Source organism: Capra hircus, chromosome 21, assembly GCF_001704415.2.
Source record: "Capra hircus breed San Clemente chromosome 21, ASM170441v1, whole genome shotgun sequence".
Taxonomy (NCBI): domain Eukaryota; kingdom Metazoa; phylum Chordata; class Mammalia; order Artiodactyla; family Bovidae; genus Capra; species Capra hircus.
This window is the reverse complement of record NC_030828.1, coordinates 8,295,487-8,304,743: the sequence shown is the minus strand read 5'-3', so window position 1 is coordinate 8,304,743 and position 9,257 is coordinate 8,295,487. Positions and strand designations below refer to the sequence as shown.

The 9,257-nt window shown below is 38.2% G+C and overlaps 1 long non-coding RNA gene across 1 annotated transcript; it reads right to left on the bottom strand.

Moving 5' to 3' along the window:
* LOC108638492 lies at positions 5,027 to 8,447 on the bottom strand. The gene is made up of 4 exons (XR_001919840.1): positions 8,362 to 8,447; positions 6,838 to 6,931; positions 5,461 to 5,526; positions 5,027 to 5,373 (listed from the first exon to the last, which is right to left on the bottom strand). It is a non-coding gene; the product is annotated as an uncharacterized LOC108638492 (long non-coding RNA).

Genomic DNA, 9,257 nt, shown 5'->3' with positions numbered 1-9,257 from the left:
CCTGGCGTGCTGCGGTTCATGGGGTCACAAAGAGTGGGACACGACTGAGCAACTGAACTGAACTAAACTGATAAAACAGAAACAGCTTTGTCTGTTTAACCAGAAATCAAATTAGTACATACACGCACTGATGCAACAGTAACAACATCTTTAAATTAACTTTTCTTTCCATTTGATCTTCTGCTGTTTGGGCTACATTAAATTGAATGGTGAGTAGTGAGTATAGTTACCTCTGAGATAACAGAGGTAGAAATAATGTACATAACCATTCCCACCTTCAAGAAAAGATCTGTGCTTCACCTAAAGACCAAATTTTATGGCTATTTTGATAAGGCACCAGGAGGTTATGCTGAGGGGCGTCGATGGTAACCCCAGGTTATCCGTTTTGCTGTCTGCCTGAAGGACCACTTGCTTGATGTCATGCAACCTTGCACCTGTCTTAATAGCAACAGCAGGCAAACAATGTGTTTTAGATGAATTACTTGTTCCTACAGCTGGTCTAATAGCAATAACTGCCGAAGTAATAAATTGTCAAGTAGGGTGTTTAAAGGTTTGGCTTAGAGGTCAAACTTTCATGTTAACTCCACTGATTAAAAAGCAAGACTTCTCAAATATTGTTCCTGCTTTCAGAAACCGAAAAGACAAATTAAGTTCGCGGGGGAACCGAAAAGCTTCCAGAAGAAAGTTGGTCAGATGGTACCATTTCAGCTGCTAAGGTTTTTTTTTTTTTTCTTTTTTTTCTTACAGAGAAAATCAATTCAAATAAAAGTTTAGCTCAATAAGTTATAAGGAAGGAGGGTGATGCAGTTAGAAAAAAAGCCCCCAGAAGCTGCGTACAGTTAAAGCAAAAGAGTGTCAGAGCAAAAAGTCCAGATCAGAGCACAGAGGAAAGACTTAAAGGATTGGGCTGGAAGTAAGGCCTGGACAGAGGGCAGGCTCAGAGTCCAGCTGTAAGACTGAGCTTACAATGATTCAAGATTCATTTGATTCACTGCTTCCTTTGTTCATCATGCATCTGTCAGGACCGAGGCACTGTGCTTTGTGTTGAAGAAGCAGAGACAAGTACAGTCAGTCTCTGCTCTGAAGAGATGTACAATTTATTAGGTGCATTAACAAGTTAGAAAAAATGAGAAAACAGGAGGAAAAATAAATAAGACCATCAACAGAGCAGAAATTAAGCCAGTGAGAACCAGGGGGCACAGATCCTCCAGGAACTGAGCAAGAAAAGTGAGACAAATTAGTAAAATAGTTTGATGAAGTTTGAACCTGAGCAGGGATAAGTGACCAAAAAAATCTGTCAGCTTCTGGAAGGAAGGGAATACTTGATTTTTTATTTTGGCTTTTATATATCAGTGGCTTTATACCCGGCAACAAGAAGTTATAAATATAAGCTCATTAAATCTTCCAAACAACCCTGTGAGGTAAGTACTATTCTTTTTCTCCCAGGCAGCCTGGTCTCTGTGTTCATCACCTTACCTGGCTCACTCCCCTGAAGGCAGACAGATCTGCATGTTTGTGTCCCTATCAATTTCCTATTCCTGATGCAATACAGGCATCAAGTGCACATCTGCAGTGTGAAAGCTCCTGATAGCAGGAGCAGGCATCAGCATCAGGGGCTGAGAGAGGCAACACTGGACATATTGTTTCATTTTGTTTTTTGAGCAGGAACGAATCTCAACCTCTGCAGGTCCAAAGCCCGCAAGTCAAATCAAAAGAGTGTCAGTGGAAAGAATAGGGTCAGGTTCCAAGATAGCTCATGTGTTTGTGATTCTCTTCTCTTGAGATGTTTAAAGCAACCTACCCAGGCTCATGTATCTACTTAATAGATATTTATTCTGTAACCCATGGTATCAGGCCACTGGTTTTGGCCCATTGCGGCCTTAGGCTGACCCTGTAAGATTTATTAGGCCCAGGATGTTTGGCAACATCATAGAAGATAGATTATCTTATTGATGAAGAGATCAGTGTCGTTTCAGTGATAAGTTTCTGTAATGTGGTCCAAGTTAAATACAGATTATCATTAATGGTATGAAGACAAGTTGAGACACAGGGTAATAAGCGGAACAAAAATAGGAAATTTGGGTCTTCTTGACAAGATTGCACTTGAGTGAAGACCTGAAGATTAAGATGGATCAGACTTTCAGCAAAGCTGGGGAGGAACGGGCATTCCCCGCAGAGGAAACATCAGGTGTAAAAACCCACATGTGAAAAAGGCTCTGGCACAGTCACAGAACATGGAGGAGGGCACAGCAACCCACTCCGGTATTCTTGCCTGAAGAATCCCACAGACAGAGAACCCAGGAGGACACGGCTGAGTGACTACCACACACAGACATACACAGACACACAGACACACTCACAGAACAGGGCAGGTAGAGCCTTACGGACAGAGAGCAAGGGAGGTGGGGTGCCGGTGGAGACCAGAAAGGACCAGATTGCTCAGAACTCTGTGCCCATGCAGAGAGTTTAGAGATGGCTCTTAAAAAAAAAAATAAAGGAAAAAACCTTGGGAGAGTTCAAAACAGGAAAAACCTGACGTTTGACAAAGACTGCCGTAGCTTCTATATGGAAGTTGGATTGGTTAGGGCAAAATGGAAGTGGGAAGAATGTTGCCCTGGAGTCTAGGATGAAAGAGGTCTGCAGAAGAAGGCCAAGAAAGCAGAGGTGGAGAGGTGATGAGAAGATGAAGGGCACTTTCTGTGCAGCCAAAAGACTTGGTGATGCATTGTCTTTGGGGAATGAAGGAAAAGAAGGACCTAGGTATGAAGGCCTAACATGGTGTTCTGAGTAACAGGGTATAAAATGGAGCCATGTGTAAAGATGAAGAATATGAAGGAAAGATAAAGAGTTTATAAGGATAAAGATAAAACAAACTTAAAACCTGAACAACAAATAAATAAGGTATTTCACCTGATGGACAACTGTCTTCCCAATCAAGACTTGAATGAAGTTTAATATGAAGTTAATGCTAGTCTTCAGTAAATATACAGTAAATTAGGCTTTGGATGATAAAACATATCTCTTTTAATAAAAATACTCGAAATATCCTGAGGTCAAGCATTGTGACTAATTCATAGTCAATGTTCAGTAAATCTGTGCTGAAATAAATCCAAATGAAACTTAAGAAATGGAAAATGAAAAAAACCTTAGGTCAAGAATAATAAGGTTTCTTTTAGGCTCTGCCGCTTTCCAATTGAGTGACTTTGGGGAAGTTAAACTCTGAATTTCAGTATTCTCATATGTGGAATGTGGATTATAACAGAAGATCACAATGGCTAAATAAAATACTATGTAAAACCAGCTGCACGTAAGAGACCTTCAGACCTCTATACCCCTTCCTACAGCTTCAGCTATTGTTTACTCCCAAGTTTGGGTCTGTAAGCATTTTTCCAATCTCTAAATCTATTTCAATTAAATTTTGTCTTACCATCTAAGACAGTATTGTGCATAGAGAAAGAATTCAATTCATCTTTTCTGATTAGCAGGTTTCTTTAATTAAACATAAACCCTCAGGAAGAATACGTACATAGCACAATGGACCTCAGTCTCCAGGATTCTGTCACCTATCTTTGTCCTGAAGATCCCCCTTCTGCCCTCTTCTTATTGACAGGCAGCCAAAAAATGAGAATTTGCCTTTCAATCTATTGTGAGCAAAGTGAAATGATTCTTTTCCTACATAACAAAACCTATAGGCAACTGTAAAATATAATTTCCTCTCAGCTTCTTGACAGACTTGATATAAATTTCAGTGCACAGGGGGACGAAAAAGCAAGGGCCACTTTAAAAGATAAATTTCATTGTGTATATCTGACAATAGCTTATGTGTTCAGAGCCCCCTCCCCCTTTTTTAAGAGAAGAAAAAATGACTATGCTGTTAAACAATCAAAGGTTAAAGTTAGCTCCGTCATTCATGTGGTTTCATTCTCTTATGTATATTGAAATACCTCAGAAAGATTTATAACCCTGGTTCATACAGTCAGACTTCCAGTAAATGAGTCTCTTTTTTGAAGGTTAAATATTTATGCTCCTATTTTCCTGCTTGATACAGACAATAAGAGTAAACCCCTGTTAATCAAGGAGCCAGGGTGACAGGCAGGTTAGGACAAGAAACAGTGCCTGGTCCAGCATCTAAAGCATCTTCTGCCTTCCTACATTAGTTCCTCTGGAAATGAATGAATGAATGAATGAAAACTCCCAGATAACCAATCCCAGGAAGCAGAAATAAATCTCTTCGGAAAACATGAGTCTAAGCCTAAAATTCCCCGTCTATTCAATCTAGTGAGACAGATCATAGGAGATAACAATCACCCTTTAGAAGAACAGCAATTACAGTGAGTGAAATACTTCTATATACATACACTTGAGCTTTACAGAACTCTATGGAGTGGATAGGTAGACACTGATATTTTATCTCCTAGTTGAATACGTTGATGTTTTAAGTGCATGAGTCACTTGATCTGTGTCATACAGACGGTTCATGGCAGGACTATGGCAACTGCATTATCTTGATTCCTATGAGGGTGGTTTATCCGCTGTGTGCTTCTAATTATGACAACAATATTGACAAGAAATACTTGCATAGTGAATTACAGTTTAACGAAGACATACCACATTATCACATTTGATCTTTAGAGCAATCCTTTCAGTATTTTCTTACCTTATTTTAATGTTCACCTGATATTTATTTGCATAAAAGTTTCAATCAGATGAAAAATAGCTGCTGCTTGACCCTTCACCGTCAAAACCTGCTTCCTGAGAATAAACCATTTTCAGCTCTCTCACTGATTGCTTCCTTATATTTATAAGTAGTATTTTTGCTTTTCTATTTCCCAACTGTTCAGTTGTAGACATCAGGTAGCAACTCCTAGGATAGAGAAGAATCAAGTACTGAACCCCTTCTCCCAACACACACAAATGCTTACAGGACTTATAAAAACTAATTTTGGTTAAATCAATATTTAGCATTTATACTACTGTGACCACTTAAAATTATTTGCAGTTATGGTAGAAAGTACTAAATTTCCTTTATCTCTCCATTTTCTTCAACTCCTTGGTTTTATTTTCTCTATTAAGTTAACATAAGGGCAATACTTTTTCTGTTTCCTGTATACCTACCAAATGATTTTATTCTGAACTTCTATCAATACTCAATATGATGATAGATATTTTCAGGTAATATATCATCAGTTAAAAAAAAAATACATATCTCCTGAACCCTCAAGGCCTCTTATCCCAAACTAGACAGTTTACAGGCTGCAGTAAGCCATCATCTGGGTATTTCCTGTCCATCCTCATATACTGGAGCTTTGTTGAATATTTCTCTTCTCCTGATTTAAGTCCTGATTGGGATGGAGCAAATCCTCTGACAGCTTCCTGAAAAAAAAGCAAAACAATTACACTTTGAGAACTTTTAAATCTAAAATGTATTTATTTTTCCTCTAAGAATTCATTTATCATTACCTTACATAGAAAAACTTCCTCTCAGAATCATGAAGACCTTTGTCTACTTTTTTCTCTTCAGTCTTTCTGTTGAAAGAGCCAAAGATATCCTGATTATTCATTTTCTGTATGCAATCTGTTCTTTTTTATGAGAGCTTTAAAAACTTCTTTCATTAAAGTTCTGAAATATCAAAATGTGGGGCCTCATGCTGATCATTTCTTATTCATCATTCTGGTTTCTTAGTGGAGCCATTTCAATCTGGGAATTATTATCCTTCATTACTTAGAAAAATACCTGATTTATACTTGTATACTGTTGGTTTTCTCTAGAAATCCTATTAGTTCAATTGAATGTCATAGACTTAATGAATATTTCTTTATATCCATTTTTTTATATTTTTCTTTTTTGTAATTTTAAAATATTAAGGTAAAATAAATACAGTGAAGGGGCTTCCCAAGTGGTGCTAGTGGTAAAGAACCTTGTCAGTGCAGGAGATGTAAAAGACATAAGTTCAATTCTTGGATCAGGAAGATCTCCTGGAAGAGGGCATGGCAACCCACTCCAGTATCCTTGCCTGGAGAATCCCATGGACAGAGGGGCCTGATGAGCAGCAGACCATGGGGCCACAAAGAGTCACACAACTGAAGTGACTTAGCATACACACATATAGAGGGAAAGGAAAAACTTTAATTATACAGTTGGATGAGCTTTGATGAATATATGTGCCCATGTGACTCTCCACAATGAATATACAAAACATTTCCACCACTGTCTTCCAGACTATCCTTGCTCACACTCCATTTCCTCAACTGTTTTCTGACTCTTGACAGTCCATTTCTATTTAATGTGAGATAAACTTGGATCAAAGACATACAAGTAAAAAGAGTTGTTGGCTGATAAAGACTTAGTTGTGAACAGTTGAAAACTAAGAAATTTTGTTGCAGACACCCTTCTTCATCCAAGTATTCCTGTTGGCTTTCTGGAAGCTAAGTTAGAAGAATACAATGGTCTATATAAGTCATGGTTTAACCAGAGAAGCAGAACCAGTAGGAGATATAAATATACAAATTAAGGTAAATAGATATGGATATAAATGTAGATATAAGTTTATATCTACCTAATATGTGCATATATAAAGAGGTATATTATAGGGGATTGGCATGTAATTGCTGGGGCTGGCTGTGCAAGTTCAAAGTCCATAGGTCAAAGTCCATAGGTCAGGAGTTCAGGAAAAGATCACAAACAGGCTGGAACTCTATGAGCACTGGTTGAATTTTTTGTCCAAATGTTTCAGTCTAGAAGGAAGATCCAGGGTGAGAGAGAGCAATTGAAACGATAGCAGATGGTTGGAATCACGGCATCCAAAATGGTCCTAAGCTTTTTTTTAAAGGCCTTACCTTAATTAGGCAGAGCCACCAAAATCGTTTTGATTAACTCAGTCAGTGGATTAAGGAGTGACTTCACATCGTCAAAATATCTTCACAGCAGAACCTAGATTAGAGTTTGACTTTATAACTGGGAGAAGGCATGTACATGCTATATCATGACTATCTTCCAGCTGCCACCTGTATCACACCCCAACAAGAAACACTAAAAAGGGAATCCAGGTTAGTCAAGTTAAAACATCAGAATTCCATTATGTGGTCTCATGAGTACAATGGAGACATCAACTTAATCCCTTTGTTTTGAGAACACCACCTAGCCTGCACTCTCAGCTGTGCTGCAGGCTGATTTCCAAGCTTCTAATGCAGTTTCTTTGGAGACAAAAACTCCTATTTTCTGTCAGAGGCGGTACCTGGGGGTATTCAACTATTCCAATAAAGACTTCCAACCATTCTTATTGATTTAAGCCTAATTATCCATCCCACATTTTGAGAAGCCTCCAGTTCCTGAGATTTTTCTGGCCTTCTACAACTTAAAGGGTTTGTTTTTGTTGGGAAACCACTAGGGTTTCCTCTTTCATCAATCTTATGAAGCAGTTTCTACTCATTCACTTGCCATCTTACTTTTCTAAGACTGTAGATTTCAGGTGCTCTCACCACAAAAAACAGATAAAACAGGTAACCATGTGAGTAGATAAATATGCTAATTTTCTTGACTGTAGTCATTATGTAACTGTATACAAATAGCCATATACAAACTATGTATATCAAAACATCATGTACTGTACCTTGCATATATATAATATTATTTAAATATTTTAGAAATAAAAACCCAAGAAAATGTCTTGTCTTCTCCCAGTTGACCTCTTCCCTTCCTTTTTTTTGTTTTTACTTTCCAGAAAATTTCTTTCTGGACCTTTAGCCAGGTTTTGACATGTAAATGAATGAGTTTAAACTGCAAAACCAAATAGTTGTCTTTGTGTCCATTTTGTGAATAAAGGAACAGAATCCTTCTAAAAAATTAAGCGACATAAAGTCCAACAACCAACACATGGGTAAGGCCTTAATCACAGATTCTAGTGAATTACCTCATTTTGATAAAATGTTAAGAGCATTATTGAAGGAAACAAAGCCACTTTTTAAGTATGCTGAAAATATTCTCCTACTACAGTTAGCTGCGAAACTTGAAGCTGCATTTCCTGGTCACATCATTCATTTATCATCCATAAGGCACTGACCTAATAAGATATTGAAATGCCTCGTTAAATACTCAGCTATAGATCCACTTGTTTATTTGCAAGGTTGTTGTATATGATTGCCATTGTTGTTGTTGCTGTTTAGTCACTAAGTAGTGTCTCTTTGCAACCCCAAGGACGACAGCACACCAAGCTTCCCTGTCCTGCACTATGATTAGCATATGATCCAAATAAATAACTAGTAGGTAGCAAGGGTTCTCCCATAGTCAAAGTAAACAAAATAAAACAAAACAAAACAGGGGAGCAAAGTTGCCCCTAGCCGCAACTACAAGATGTGACTTACCTCCAAGATACTGGCTCTTTTGATAGAGATTCTGCATATCTAAAAGTTTGAAATCTGAAAATGAGATGCTTCCATCATGATATCAAATACTAGTTCCTCTAAACTGGAAGCTGATACTGCCACATGACCATTTCAGACTCCTTGGAGTTGCAATGTAACAGGTGAGGAATGTATCATATTACTGGCTAGAGTCCATGATCCTATGATCCAGGGGCTAACAAAGAGGCAAGAAGCATAGGATAAATGACTTAGGTAATTCTCCCAAATTAAGGCTACGAAATCCTTTGTGAAGAGCTTCAGACTAGCCTTAAATCTCACATCACCCTCCACAATAATTGTGGTAGACTGGATTATGGGTCTCCTTACTTTGATGAATAGAATCCATATGAACAGAAAACAGATGTTCACATTCTTTGGCATGTAAATTTTCACTAATCTCCCACTTTGTGTGGAGTCTTTTCTACCCCACTGACTGTGGGCTTGGTGAATTATTTTGGCCAGTGGACTGTTAGCAAGCACAGTGGTAGCAGAAACCGTAAACATGTCGATTACCTTGAGGCCTGGGCCTCAGGGTGAGGTCTGTGAGAGGAACACACCTTGGTCCTCTGGTAGCCTAGAGTTCAGATGGGTCCAGCAGAGTTACAGTTGACCAACAAACTTGGGTATGAGAAATAAATATTTGCTATTTTAAACCACAGCACCTGGGGCTGTTTGTTACACAGGGCTGTTGCTGGAATCACTCAAAAAGTTAGAGGCTTGGTTCTGTAACACTGTCATAATTTTAGTTTTTAGATTTCCACAAGATTCCACTCATCATCCCTTCTCATAAACCTCTTCATCTGAGCAGGCTTTAGTAAATCTTCTTTGCAACAAAATCACCTTAAAAGAAAATGAGA